Below are 16,472 nucleotides of genomic sequence, written 5' to 3' on the forward strand. Positions count from 1 at the left end.
AAAAAAAAATGGAAGGTAAAAAATAGTAAAATTTTATGTCCTGTTCACACTTAAGGGAAATGGATTATACAGGATGTGAATACGGAAGTTGGGAATCTTGGGTGCTGTCTTAGAATTCCATCTACTACAGGTGCTATTGCCTTGTTATACTATCATGCAAAGCCTAATGCTCTCACATTTGTTATTCTATGATGCAGCTTTATTGGGCACGCTGTGTATTTCTGTATACATGTAAACTCTGCTGAGTTTACTTCTGAAATCTTTGTGAATATAAGGTCCAGCTCACTGGAGGAATGGTTTTCCTTCACGTTTGGTGATGGCACATGAGTATGGTGAGCTGTGTTGTCAGATTCTTTATTCTTCAATCTAGAAGTAATGTAGAAGAAATAAGAATATTTTCAGAATATTACTCCCAGCCTCTTGACAGGGTGCTCTCTCTTTCCAGATAAAGAAGGTTGCATAGTGTCTGTTTTTCTGTGTACTTAGTCTGCCCTGGATGGGGAACCAGTCCAAGAATGTGGCAACTGCAAAGAATGATACCCGAGTCAGATCTTTGCACTGTAAGGGGACTGGGCTGTTTCCACCTTATTAACTTTCTGGGCCAACTGTGTTTTAAAACAGTATATTTTCTATCTCTTTTTTGTGTCTCTAACCATTTTTCAGTTTTAAGAAACTCCACACTATGCACTGGTGTATTGATGTTAACTGTGTTAAAGTAAATGTCCTTTATTTAAACTTTATTTTAGGTTTACTAAAAACTAGAAAGGAAGAAAATGAGAAGGAAAGGGAGGCGAGAATAGAAAGGAGGAGTGAGAATTATTTGTTCTCATTCTTTTGACTTTGTAAATGCATTCTTTACCCTGCTAAGGACTCATTGCAGGGGTTCTCATAACTTTCCTCGACGAGCAAAGTGTTTGATTTACAAGAATTAGATTTATATCTTTACAAGAAATACATTTCTTTAAATGAGTGAGATATATAAATAATAAGAAAAGTTTTATTACATAGTCTTTAAAAATATTACATCATTTTGTTTCAACATCATCATATAGAGGAAAATAGATAGTTAATATATTAAGAATGCAAGTTATGTCTACTATATTTTTTTTTCTAGATTCTGGCATTTGGCATCACCTGTAGACCAAAGGTCATGGCACAAGACCCCTTCTTGCATGAGAAATATATTGAAGGTCTTGAATTATCAGTTTCTAGGATATATTAGACCTAATGTACTTCTGGGAGGGCACAGTCTCTCTAGAGGTATCTTTATGCATTCATTCAGTCAGTCAGTCAATCAATCATTTCTTTGATGATATTTAATCATCACTGATTATATAAAAAACCATCATGCTAAGATCTTTGGGATAAATCAAGCTTGTCCTCTCAAAGAGGACAATGAATGTATGCACAAGTTATTATAATATAGTTTAAAAAGGAATAAGAATATTCAGGAGGTACAGGCAAAGGACTATGCATGTTTGGATGAGGGAGGAATAATTTCTGTGAAGGAAAGATCTGGGAGGGCTTCATATGATAAATGACTTCTGAGTGGAAATGATTGGCTCATATATAATAAGGGCAAAAATAATACTCTACTTACTTTGCCAATTTGTGTAGCACTTATTGAAGCTAAAAAGGAGGGTCTCTAGGGAGAATAACAACTATCTTAGAGGATGTGAAGGGGGAAAGATAGAGGCAGGAAGACAACGGAAAGTCTGTTAGTACAGAGACAGAGTATCTTTAAAGCCAGAGTGCTTTGTCATAATAAGCCATTGGAGGCGATAGATCCGTCTTGGTAAGAGAAGTCTGGTGCCATCTATGCATGGTGCAAAAACTCTCAACTTTCCCATATTCCACAATTTGGTGCATAAAATAGGGGAAATGTCAACCTTGAAACCTAAGATGTTTCTTCTTACTATCTCTTCTAATAATACTTGAATGGGAGTCCCATAGAATGTAGTGGAATCAATGCGTTTATTTTTTTATTAATATCTGCTTTGCCCAAGGAGCTAATTTTGTCTTAGGAAAGGGAAAGATTGATTTCTGACTACATAGCTGAGTCCTCTTCTCCAGTGCTGTTCACTCCATGTTGTACTGTAGAATTATGCCTGGAGAAGAAAAAGAATTGAGAGAGTGCTAGAATTCAGTCCCAGTGAAGTCAACTGGAGAAATGCCAACAGTAAAAGGTACAGAATTGCAACTGCTGCAGAGATAGGATTCACCCGGCAATGTATATTTGCTGATATAGTCTAGATGCTAAGTTTTTAAATCCATTTTGGTTTAGCAGAGGCTACAAACAAACAAACAAAAAAGATGAGGCTTCAACTTTACTTATTCATATTTAGCAATGGGAGCAATGGAAGAATCTTTTCAGTAAATTAAAGAATTCATATTTAGCAACAGGAGCAATGGAAGAATCTTCTCAGTAAATTAAACAGTCAATTATATTTCTTGGCTTATAAATTCCCCGGAAGATATATTTTGCTTACTTTTGTAGCTGTTAATGCAACTATCTATATCCCTTAAACCCTCCAAAATTCACTTGTCCCCAAGAGAACTTATTTAATAATCTTTTCTAGCCTACGAATTCTATCTGTCTTCTATGTTTTCTGGTCCCATTATTGGCATCACCACCCACCCATTCCTCCAAGCTCAAAATCTGAGTTGGCCTCGAATGCTCACAGGTCTAATCTGTTATCAGGTCTTTGAGATTTTACTCTAGAAATGCCGTACTTTGGCCCCTCATCTCCTTTTGCATTACCTCTACTTTAGTTTGGATCTTTTGTTTCTTATATACACAATTGCAACCTTGCTCTAATTAGACTTCTGTGGCCATAAGCCCTTATCCTGCTCATTGACTCCTCCTTCAGTCTACATTGTCCCCAGAGTGATTTCTGTTAAAAGCAGTATGACCATTTAGTCATGTAACCCTCCTACTTAAAGCTATTCATTGGCTCCCTGTTATCTCTTGGGGAATATCCAAAGTCCTTAGTGTCATCTGACTTTAGTGTCACTTAAAGAGCAAGATCCCTTATTATTTTCTAAACCCATCCTGAAGTTTACCTTCTATTTGAACTCTGTCTGTGAGGCTCCACGTAGAGTTGGGTGACATTTCCTCTATGCTTCCACATTACCTTGCCCATTCCTCTACTCAGCTCTTATATGTGCTCTAATTATCTGCTTTCATATTTCAACACTCAACTATCAACTCTTGGAAGCCTTGACTGTGTTTTCATTCATTTTGTATCCCCTTTGCTTAGACTTCTGATTGGAACAAAGTCTTTGCTCAATAAACATTTCTTTGAGTAAAAGACTTAAATTCCTTGAAGCCCAGGACTGTATATTAATTGTCTTATTTTCCTTTCAATGGTAGCTGTTATTGTTTTTATTCAGTTTTCTATGATTAAATTTAGTTTTGAAACATGATTCTAGATTGGCTTTCAGTCCCTCATTTTCACATGGTTCGAGTACTAATTTCTTTAATAAAACTCTAATGATAATAGTGGCTACCATTTAAGGCATGTCTATATGTACACACACTGTGTGCTGTGCTAGTGCTTTATCTGTTTTTACCACAATCCAACAACCCAGTGAGGAGCATGGCAGCCCCCCTTTTTGTTACAGATGACAGAACCCGAGTTCAGAATTTTTCTACGTTATTATACTAGCTTACTATAGCCTGTGATTTTTCTACTATATCACACTGCTTCTAAAATGTGGCAGTTTTTATAGTAAGTATAAACAGACTGGAACAATCTGTGGTATCATTTCTAGTTTCTAACTCTTGCAAAAAGAAATTTCTGCTTTAAAGTTTTTAGCCATTTCTAGTTTATGGGCTGTTTTTTTTTTTTCTCTTTGATATATTATGCTTTAAGTACGTGTTATTTAAAGAATGTTTTTAAATTGATATTTAAGACTCATATGAAACTACTAAGTGCATTCATTGTGCAAAGCAGTTTGCTCATCAAAGAAAACCTACTGTCAATTTTTTTAAAGTAAAGAAATTCATTTTCTTTGTGATTTTGGAGCTTAGAATTTGCTGACTTTAGAATTTCATTGTAATTTTTTTTTTTTTATTGTCAGGTTAATCTCTCCATAGAAGATATTCTAATTCTCTTAGCTATTACAGTGACATCATTCTGTATTTTTACCTTGTTAGTGTCTTACAGAGGACATTCCTCTATTTTGAGTCTGCTTTTATTGGGAAAAATATATTCTCCAGTATCGTGCTATTGATATTTTTATACAGATATCATTTACCTTTTCTTCTCAATGAACTTAATGGGAAGAAATAAGAGGATGTAGCTATCCAAATCTCAAATCTAATTTAAAGCTTTTTTTTCTTGTTTTCTTTTGTCATGTTTAGATCTTTTGGACAAACATCCTTATTGTACTTGTCAGTCCAACAGAGTTTCTTATCCCAGTTATTGAACCAGAGGGAACCGAGATCAGAGCACTTAGTCTTTCCATATTTTATTTAATTTTCTTAAAAAAAAAAAAGAAGGATTCGCATAAGGAATTCATATGTTGTTGACATGTCAAATACTCAGTTAGACAAGCAGTTGACTTGTCCTAAAGTGTGGTGTTCTGGCTATTCTTTGAATGGAGAAAATAATGTAGATGACAAAATTGGCATACTTTTGACCTTAATGCCTAAATAAATGTTCTACTAGGAATTGATGGATGGTAGAAAAGAAAGAATGTCTTGGGACTTGATCTTTTGTATTATATTAATTTGATACGCCTATGGTTAGGTTACATTTCAGTCATCTGAAAATGAGCCCACTATTCTCTTCCAACAAATATGTGGGTTCAGAATTTAGGATACAGAGTTAATAATCACCAAGAGTTCCTATCCATCCATATAGCACTCCACATCATGTAGTGTATTTTTGGTTTGAAAAAAATAAAAATTATAAAATTATTTGAAAGATAGTAAGAATAATTAATATTTCTCTAGCATTTCACTATATACATTTTTTAATTTCATCATTTGAATTGCTCTTGAACTAATATATAGGAAGTGGCTTCCTATTATAATTTTTAAAGTAAAAATTTGTTGAGCATTGTTTAATATATTTAAGGTCTATTTGAATTTCCTTTTCTGGTCATTATTTGTCCTTATTCATTGCCCTTTGTTAATTGCATTGTTAACGTTCTCTTTTTGACATCTATGAGGACTCTTTATATAGTAACAAAATGAATACTTTATTGCTGATGTAAATTGCCTTTTCCAATTTTGGTTGGTTGGTTGATTTTTAGATAGATAAATTAATCAATTTTTCTTTTCTAATTTCTGTTTTGTGTCATACTTAGGTGTTTTCTGTTCAGAAATTATTTTAAAAATATATTCTATGTGTTCTATCATAGTTTCACTTTGTATATTTAGTTTTTCTCTCTTCCATTAACAAGTTCTATAATTTGATTTATTAAGTATGATGTAGGGATCAAAATTTACTCTTTCTAGATTCCTATCTATTTTCCTAACAGCATTATTCAATAATTCACCTATTCCATGATGATTTGAAATGTCTAGTTTATCATAGTCTTTATTTACACATTCAATTCTTTCAACTTTTTTACTTTCAATCCTACTACATTTATTTTTTTCTTTATATGTTAGTACACAGTTTTAATTATAGGAGTTTTATTATATGTGTTAAAATGCTCATTACATTTTATTCCCCCTCCTCATAATTTAACTCATCTATCCATACTTCTTTGAAAGTCCATATGAAGTCAAGAATCATATTATCGAGCTGAAAAAAAAAACCTGAAGGAATTTTAAAGAAAACCTACGGAAAAAAAAATAACATTTTTATGATGTTGAAAACTCAGATCCAAATGTGTTATATATATTTCTATCATTTACATCTTTTTAGGAATTTCTCAGTAAGGCTCTTGCACATTTATTTATTTTATTCCTAGTAATTTCATCTTTATATTGCTATGTAAAATACATGTGAAGTCTTTTATTCCATTGTTTTGTTTTTTATAATTCATTCATGTTTGTTTATTGAAGGCTATTGATTCTTATGTGTTATTTTTTTTTAACTATGCAGCTTGCTGAGTTTCTGCTATTTTTAAAAATAATTTTGCAGTTGGTTTCTTGCAGTGTGTTTCTTGAGGTTTTCAGGTATAAAATAATATTGTCCTCAAATAATAAAAATTTTGTTTTTTGTTTCCAATTTTTACAACTCTTACTTTTTGTCATCTTAGTTTTTCTATTGTAATTGCTTTGGCTAGTATCATAAATAATATAAAAAATGGTGTTGATAAAGAAAATCTCTCTTGTTCATGACTTTAATGAGAATTATTTTAGTGTTTTTCTAATAAGAATTTTTCTGGTTTTTAGGGGAAGAGATAGATATTTTATTGTATATTTCTGCTTTATTAAGAGACTTAGTCATGTAGTCCTGTTTTATAAAACAATTGTATTAATTGCCATTTTATCATTTATCCAAGAAATTGTTTCTTACTGAATCAATCAAAATAATAAATTTTATTGTTAGAATTCATAACATTGAACTATCCTTACATTCTTTCAATAAAAGTTACTTGGCCACGTTACTGAATTTTATAGCAGGTCCTTGAATAACGTCATTTTGTTCAACGTCGTTGCATTAATGAGAGAAAAAAAGGATTTCCGACTGGGGCCCCTGTCTGTGTGGAGTTTGCACATTCTCCTCATGTCTGCCTGGGTTTTCTCAGGTGCTCCAGTTTCCTCCCACATTCCAAAGATGTGTGCATTAGGTGAAGTGATATTTCTAAATTGTCCCTGTCTGAGTGAGTGTGGGTGTGTGTGCCAGTGGCCCTGCATTCTGTCCAGAACGGGTTCCTGGCCTAGTGCCTTGAGCTGTTCGATTAGCCTTCCACCACCCACAACTCTGAACTACAATAGGTGGGTTGGAAAATAGTTATCTTTATTGGTTTTTTCAATCTTTCTTAAATGTATGTATATCTCACATTTATTTTAATGTTTAATGTTTGAAGCGTTTTGTGTATTTATTAAGAAGTTTGGTGATGTTTCTGTGACAAGAAATTTGCCATAAGAACTTAACTCTTGTTTACATCAATTAGTCTAAGGTAAAAACGATTTTGTTATACATCGGTTAGCTTAAAGTCACAGTTTACAAAGAACCTATTGACAACGTTATGTGAGGACTTACTGCACCTGTTAATGTTTTATTTAGAATTTTTACACTCGATATATGTGTGTATGTGTATATATAAGTGTGTGTGTAATATTGATATTTATTTTCTCTTTTTGTATGTGTGTATTATTGAATTTTGGTCAGGAAAACACACATCCATATTTATGCCCATTAATGTAACCTTATCTGGTTTAGCATTTGTACTAGATTTTTTTATATTTTAATAAATTATTATTTTTGATCATTACATTAAAATAAGCCAAAGTGGATTGATAGATCTTATAGCTTTGGCTTTGGTCTTCTCTAATAATGTTTCAGATGCCTGTATAATGAATATAGTTCTTATGTTAATATGTGCTTAAATCTGAAAGATGGCCAGCAATAATACATATCATTCATGACAATGCTTCCAGATACAAAATATTTAATAACATGTATTTATTTATCCTTTCTTAGAACAACATGCACACTGTACATCAACAAATAGCACCACGTCCTGTGAGATGCATGAAGTTACCAAGACACAATTTAGTGGAATCAATAAGAAACATGGAAAATTATAGCTTAGTTATACATAAAATATATGTAGACTGTATCTGTATTTTTGATAGTTTTTAAAATGTTTGCAATGAAACTTTCTTAGGATCAATGACCTGATAAAATTTTAAAATGAGGTTAATGAAGTTATTGAATTTCTATTTCTTAACAAAGTTGATGATGAATGTATAACTGGAAAAAAAGTCGATATTTACCTCTATCATGGCTGCCTACATTGGGGCAGTATCACTGACCACATTAAAATCAGAAGACACAAATCTGCTAAATAAGAATCAGCACGTTCTTAAAAAATTAGTAGCTGATTTATGAAGACTATGCCTGAAAATAATGATTTATTCTGCAGAAGATGTCTTGGACATACTGCTTTGTGAAGCATGGCTTTTCATTTAGATCAAAGCATTGCTCTTTTAAATGAATTTCATTCATTCTTTTTTGAGTGGGGGGGTAAGGTAAATGATGGTATAATTGACATACAATAAAATCACTCCATTTAAATACTTTAATGAATTTTGCAAAATGTATACAGTCATATAACCACCACCACAATCAAGATTTTGAACAACATCTTCCCCTTAGAGGTCAATACCCTCCCCCCACTTCCAGTCCTTAGTGACGACTAAACTGTTTCCATAGAAAATCAGTTAATTTAAATAATGCTTGAGTTTTTTGCATCAAATTCATGAATATAAGTAAAACTTTTCCAAGTTTATTCTATAGAATATAAATCATATTATTGTAAATGTTAATGTAAATTCAGTTAAAAAGATCATTTAAGATAAGGTTATTTTGTTTGTGGTGCTAAGATACAGGGTCATGGTAAAGACAATGTTTATTAAATTCAAAAAATATATGAAACAAAAATGATCTTGGATTTGGTTATGGCATATGCATAATTCATTTTTGTTTTTAAAAATGGTAATATATCAATTTATTTTTATGTTCAAAAAACAATAATATGCTATCAATCACTATAGTCTGTACTGGTCAAATATTTATATATGTGAGAATTATTTACAGTAGTTACATTAGATTATATGTGATGTTAAATACAGAAAAAATATTTGGCAAGACAGTACATGGTTTCTCTTTTTACTGCCATCATCAGTCAAATGATAATATTAAAAGTAAATTATATAAGAAATCTAAAGAATTTGGGAAAATTTTATTCCACAATTTTGTTAATATAAATATAAAATATTAAAATAAATATTTAGTGATATATATATACATGTTCTTGTTTGATATATCTTTAATTTTGATATGCCAGAAACTTTGACATGGAAGTGACTTGAGTCTCTATTTGTCTGTGATTGTTCCTAAATAATTTTTTTCACTATTATTGTATTATTATTTATGCCTACAGCACCTGGTCTTCCTAGGTGGTCTGCCATCCAAGTACTAACCAGGCCCGACCCTGCTTAGCTTCCGAGATTAGACATTGGGCTTGTTCTGGGTGGCATGGCCATAGACCATGGACCGTGGCTCCACTGGAGTGCGAACCCAGGACCTTCTGGGTGTAAAACAAATGTGCTAACTGCTACACTATGGAACCATGTCCTGTTCCTAAGCAATTTTATTGTCCTCACTTCAGAGGAAAGGAGCAAATGACCCTAGAGAGAGGCTAGTATTTTGTCCCAAAGCTAGTACTTGGGAAGGCTGGCTCTTACTCTTATCTTTTAATTGCAAACCACATGTTCTTCCTTCAACTTTACTCTGATTTTACTTTGAAAGAGGGTAAGAGAATTGACATTTAATGAGCAACCACGAACTCAGTGCTGTTTGGTATTTTCACCTATGTCAGTTTATTTAATCTCTGCAATACTAAAAGGCAGATGTTTTTATCTTTACTTTATGAGTAGAGAAATTGAAGCCCAGAAAGGTCAAAAGTCACACACTTTATAAATAGTGAAGTTGAAATTTATACAGATAGTTTTGACTTTAGCAGTCTGTGTTTAGTAAAATGAGAAAAAATAGAGCTAAATTGTAAAGCATTAAATGTATATGATTAAGATCTTAATGGCCATGGTTTACTTCATTTTGAGATACTTACAAACCATGCTCTTTAAGGACACACCATTTGGTAAACTCAATTTAGAAAACCACAAAGTAGAAAAGTTTTATAAACAGCATATAGTGGATTATCCAGGAATTTACCTCCCTTGTTTGAATAAATACCGAAAATGATTCTTCTTACCTGAGGAGTCATGACCCACTTGTGTTGAAGATCACCTGAGAACTATGCTACAAGTCCAGAAGTTTGATAATATTAGAACAGATTCAGAGTTATCTATACAACAGTGTCACACTAACTTGAACTTAACAATGCTTCTGGCCTGTCAATGGTTGCTTAAGAGTGTGAGTGGGGTGGAGAGGGGCGGAATTATAAAAGAACATGAGGAAGCTTTGGAGATATGATCATTGGATAAAAACAATGGATATGATCAATCTCATGATCGTGGTGATGGCATTTGGTTGTATATATCTGCTGAACTTATCAAATTGTGCAATCTAAATGTATGCAGGTTATTGTATGTGAATTATACTTTAACAGAAAGGTCAAAAATGCTTTCCTGAGTGATAGGGAGAAAGGTCAAGTTATAGCTACAATGCTAGGAATAACACATACTCTATATTTAATCTTCTCTGCCTTTCAATCTCTCAATGAGCAGCTTTTTCTGGTATATTACTCGTTGTACTGACCCAAATTATTGAGTGTATAAGACTTGAGAAACAAGTAAAATTAACAATGAACATATTGAAATTAATAATACAAAATTACTATTTTAACAGTTAAATCATATTAAAGGTAATGTCATTTTTTTTTTTTTTGTCAATAGTACAGACTTGCTTGCTATATGAGTTATCTACTGATTATTATAGCTCATGTGTTTGTAGGTTGACTGTAACATCATCTGATCCAGATCGGGCTTAGCTGGGTTGCTCTGGGGTCTTGGCTGGGCTAGCTCATGCATATGTAGATTTTCTACAGTCTGCTTCTGACTAGACTTGGCTGGGGAAGCTTAACTGGGGCATTTCTGCTCCTTTTATGTGTTGTCATATGCTGGCCTGAGCATGATCTTATGGTGATGGCAGAGATGCAACAAAGCCAGCCCAATAACATAAACAATTCTCAAGACTTTGCTTGTGTAATATTTGCTAACATCTCATTGGTTAAACTAAGTCACATGGACAAACATAGGATGCTCCTCAATGAGGAGGCACAGAAAATTATATGTCAAAGGAATTTGGAGTCAATGACAAAATTTATCCTTCTTGCTTTATTAATATTATCTTTCGAGGTGGGAAAAACATGTTTCAAAATATAAAAGTTCTTAAAAGACTAGCCATGTTTATTTTCTTAGTAATATGACAATCTGATGTCTTGAAATGGCTTCTTTGTTTCCTCACATGCTGTTAATATTTTACATACTGTAAAATAGAAAATTTATATGCTAATTGTAAAATCTATAAAACTGTCACAAAAAAGAGAAATTCTTAATATTTCAATCTGATAGGAAACTAAGCATTCCATAAAATGCACGCTTTTGCATAATGTTTTGCACAGTAAGCCCGTTTCTATAAGAATGTAAACTAAAAGAAGATGGCAATTACTTCTATCCTGTTGACCAGTATGTGCTTTGCCCCTAGCACAGTTTCTAGTAAATAGTTAAAACTTTAAGTATGTGTTGAATGAATATAAAACATTGCCTTCTCCATTAAAAGTTTTTATAAAGTGAAAGACTTTTTCTAGTTATGTAGAATCAAATTTGGTTAAATTACCATGTTAGAATGCTATCAAACAAGGGACACACCAGTAGATTTTGAAATAACAACAAGAAAACTAATAGGTTTCTTTGCAAGCTAAGGATGCTGATAGTATATAATCTTAAACTCCACACTGAAAATTCAACAGGGATATCTAGAATCCTCAAAGTTTTATAGATTTAGGCCCTCAATGGTTTTCCCACTGTGCTTCTGTAACAAAGTCATCAATGTTGGTATTTGGCACCAGATGACGAGACCACTAAAGATTAGTATACTAAGGCTGAAGATCTGCTTATAGCAGCTTAGGTGTAGTGCTGGAATGTCAGCTGTAAATGACCAGAGAGTTTATATCCAGGCTCTTCCATTTACTAGATATTGTGATTTTTGTACACTATTTCTTAATTTTCTCTGTTATGAGTGTCTCTTTTATTTGTTGCAACACAATGAGATAGTCATGGCAAAAATTGTACCCCCATTCTAAAGATGAGGAAATTGACTATTAATTGGTTTATAATTACTGAGCAGGTGAGTGACACAGACAGAATTGGGGCCAATTATTCTAATTGTTAGTCTGTGTTTTTAAATTATATTCTTCTAGAAAGGGTTGTATGAGGGAATTGCAAAGATTTGCATAATAGAAACCTTATAGGCATTGAAACAATGTTCCTTCTGCTAATGTAGATATATCATAGCTTATTCAAAATGTTTCTTTTGTAAACCCCCAAATCTGGACAATTTTTCATTACTCCTTCAATAGGGAAGATTATGCAATGATTTTTAAAAAATTTCAGACATAGAATGTGATTCTTCTCTCCCCCTTGAAATAAAATATAAATCATTGTTTTTAGGGCTTTTTATAAGTTAATATTCTTTTACTAAATTGAAACTATTTAAGGAATGAGAGGTACAAAAGTGAATGATTAGTTACTGTATCAGAATTCTAATATTTTTCTATTCTTATTGATTGGAAAGCAATTTCATTCTTTTTTTCACTTTTTTTTTTAGATAATTGTAGATTCCCATACTCTTAAAAGAAATAATACGGAGAGATTCCACATACTCTTCATCCATTTTTCCCCAATGGTAGCATCTTGTTTTACTGTAGCGCAATATCACCATGAAATTGACTTTGATAAAATTCATCCATGTTATTCAAATTTCACCCGTGTTACATGTACTTGTGTGAGTGTGTGTGTTTACTTCAATGCAATTTTATCACGTGTGAATTTTTGTGGAACAACCACCACAGTCAAGATACAGAGAGATTTCATCACAAGGATCCCTTGTGCAACCTTTTTATAACCCTAGCCCCTGGCAACCACTAATCTGTTCTCAATCTCTATAATTTTGTCATTTCGAGAGTATTATATGCATAAAATAACACAGTAAGTACTTTTTGAGATTGATTTTTTTCACTCAGCATGATTTTCTTGAGATCCATCCAAGTTGACACATGCATCTATAAGTAGATTATTACTTTTAATTGCTGAGTAATATTTCATCCATTCATTTTGGAGCTCTAAATTTCTCATCTGTAAATTGTATGGAATGAGCTATTAGGAATAGAATGGGCTATTAGGACTTGCAACTCTAAAGGGCTAAGACGATTTGTTTGAAGAAATGTTTTGAACAAATGCTGAAATAGCTCCAAAGAGCCAACAGACCTAGCAGATGCAAATCTTAGAAAGATGATCTATGCTGCCACAGATATTTGAGTATAATCCCAGTCACATACAATTATTATTAAATATGAGGGATAGAGAGTAACAGCTTTCATTAAATTATCACTAACAAGTTTCCTTAGAAAAAAAATTGTGGAGATGCTGAATTCTCATTTCTCAAATTAAATATATATATACATACATACACACACACACATACACACACACACACACACACACGTATATATGTATATATATACACACATACATATATAATTATTAGTTCAAAGGCTTATCTATTGAAGGGCTTGTCTCAGGGTTGTCTTTTAACCTATCGTCAGCATCCTTAGGGGCCTGGATGTGCCTGTCCTTCATTGTCCCCCTCACCATTCATCCTCCAACTAGAACAACTCTGAGATCATCTATTTTACATATGGAGGTTTGCATCAGAATTCTTTTGAAGAATGAGTTCTGTGGCTGAAAAGAAATTTTGAAAACATCAGAAATTTTGAAAACATCACCTAAACATTATATAATTGTTACTGTTTCACTGAATTAGCCTCACCCCATCCCAACTTCACTGCCTGTTACTACCTATTACTTTAGAGTCAGATTTTTCCGTCTACTTGGATGAAATCTAGGTCAAGTTTGGTGACATTTTTGGTCAATGTTGGGTAACAAAGATTTTTCGGTTACTATAGATTCAGTTAATAAAGATCCAATGTAGTGTAATAGTCACAATATCCATCTTCCTTTAAAATGGCAGCTTCTTTTGCTCCACAACAGAGGTCCAGTTTGGCCTGGCAGCCTGTGGTAGGAAAATTCCCTTCCAAGAGATTCTACTCCTCCTCCCCCATTCATTGGGCTGTCTGAGCCTCTTCCAGGGTTGAACCTGAAGGAGAGAGAGCTATGTGGGATAGAAAAGTTCTTAGTTGACAAATATTATTGTAAGTTGTCATTGACATTTTGGAACAAAACTGATGTTAGTTTGATATGTACTGTTCTAGTGAAACTGGTAGGAGCCATTCAGATTGATCACTACCCTGTTCTGATTGGTTAGTGGCTGTACAATCTGTTACATTTTTGGAATATGACAGATGCTTTGGGATTGTAGTTAAACTGATTTTCTTATTGGGCACTTTTTGAGATTCTTAAGACTTCTTCCTACACACACACACACAAACAGTATCCTAGGGGATTTACCACCTGTTTTTTCCTCCACTTAAATGATCAAATTTATCTCTAGCTTATGACTCTTTCCTCATCCTCAAGACATCCAGTGATACATCTAGAACTTCTAAGGGGATCACTTCACCACAGAGGAGTCCCTCTTGTATACGATCCTGGATGACCCCCTTCTGTTACTTTTGTACACCTGGATTACATGGAATTTGTAGGGAACACCTCATGTTCTTTGCAGGCCATGGTCAATATAACAATCTCCTCTCACTATAGTGGCAGAGCAGCTGACCAGTTACAACCACTCACTTTTAATTTGGTTTTCCCAAATTTCCGGAAGACACTTTGACTATATTATTGAAGGGCTCATTTCCTGGGCTCGAAGTGAAAAAACTATGCCTTTTCTATCTCTTGAAACTGACCCCCACCCCCTTAAATCTTCCAACTCTACCCTTTTATAACCTCGATGTGGAAAACTGTTTTTTGTTTACCTCATTAAAAAACCCTATGTGTAGTCTCTCACTTTTTGGGATGTGGAGACATTGACACCTAATATTTTAGGATATCAACAGAAATGGGAAGGGAAATCGATATATTTTATTATTCTGTTATATAACAAAGATACCTAGCACATAGTTTTCCTTCAATAAATAGATAGTTCTAGCTAAAGTGGATCTTATGGAGCTTATCAAAGATGAATAAGTATTCTCTTGATGACTGAAAGACTGTATATATCTTTTGTTGTCAAAAAACCTCAACATAAATTTTATGTTTTATGTTATTTTGATGAAAAGCATGCATAAATGCTTTATTACAAAAGTATAAATATGATCTCATTTATTTTTCACAATTACTTGACTATTTGGGAGAGGAATTAGGTAATTTCCATTTGAGATCCATAGAGAAGATTCATATCCATGACTTACAACTATATATTCCATATTCTTTCTTTATATCACTTTATGTTAATACTTTATTCTGTCATTTTTTGTGACATAGATAAAGAAATAGCATCATTTTTATTTTTACAGACATAGATATTGAAAAAAAGGATTCTTGTTTTAGGTAAAATTCATCTGTTGGATTCTTAACCTCCTATTTCTTTGCTATCCTTCTTTAACAGTTGCTCAATCTCTTTCCTCAACACACACACTCACACATACATACACACATACAAATGTAACCATACAATTATTTAGAATTTAGTATTACTTCAATTAAGTTTTAATTGCTTCCAAAGTATATCTTGTATAATGTAATACTGCCCCATGCTTAAGGAATTCAGAACATTTTACAGTATCAGAGAGTTAAATGGGGAAGAGATTTGGGGAATATTGTGAAACTGATTGTGCTGTTTCCTAGCACAGGCTTAAGGATGCTCAAAGTTGAATGTTCAGCCTTCCTTTAGCAAGAGTACTAGTTCTTGCTATATTTTAAGTAAAGATAATATTTTTAGCCAAATAGTCTCTTCCATATTCTTACCTGTTCTAATTTCCTCACTTATTTATTTTTATGAATTATATATATATTTTTGTGAGTCATATTAATAATTTCTTTTTTTGGAACAATTCATCATATAAATAAACAAGTTTAAAATAAAAAACATTTTTTTTTTTTTACTTGCTGAGAAACTTTCTCACTGACTTAGAGTTTTTTAGCTTAAATTAGTTCCCCTGGAGATTATAATTCATTTTTTTGCTCCTATTAATTCATTTATATATATCACCTTATTTTTTCAGTGACTAGAGGGGTAAAAACTAAGATTCAGGATAAAAAAGAATGATCCCTGCTTGAAGTATATTTTCAAGTTGTCGTTTGTTAAAGGTTGATGCAAATGATAGAGATACATGGCAGTTCTTCAATTCTTCAGTGTTCAAGTAGATATTCAGGAGCTTGAATCTATAAATAAATGAGTTTATCAGGAATAAGATGCCATGAATGACGTATCTGTTCACTGATTACTAATTTCACTTCAAGGATTTCATGTATGTTTTTTAAACTAGCATCTGTGACGTTTTTTGAAGTGAGCAAGGAAACATGCTAATTGCTTTCATTGCTGAGTTTTCAGATAAAATGAGAAATGTCCCATTAACCGAGAGTGAAACATGGCTCTGGGTTATCTATACAAAGAGAGAAGCTGAGATGGGTTTGAAAT

At 32.8% G+C, this 16,472-nt stretch overlaps 1 protein-coding gene and 1 pseudogene across 1 annotated transcript in view; one reads left to right on the forward strand and one right to left on the reverse strand.

The window, feature by feature from the left end:
• KCNH8 (potassium voltage-gated channel subfamily H member 8) overlaps positions 1-16,472 on the forward strand; it is a 318,741-nt gene that overhangs the window by 5,344 nt on the left and 296,925 nt on the right. The gene's annotated exons all lie outside the window — the stretch shown is intronic.
• Positions 9,067-9,182, reverse strand: LOC111736939 (annotated as a pseudogene).

Source organism: Pteropus vampyrus, unplaced genomic scaffold, assembly GCF_000151845.1.
Source record: "Pteropus vampyrus isolate Shadow unplaced genomic scaffold, Pvam_2.0 Scaffold1, whole genome shotgun sequence".
Taxonomy (NCBI): domain Eukaryota; kingdom Metazoa; phylum Chordata; class Mammalia; order Chiroptera; family Pteropodidae; genus Pteropus; species Pteropus vampyrus.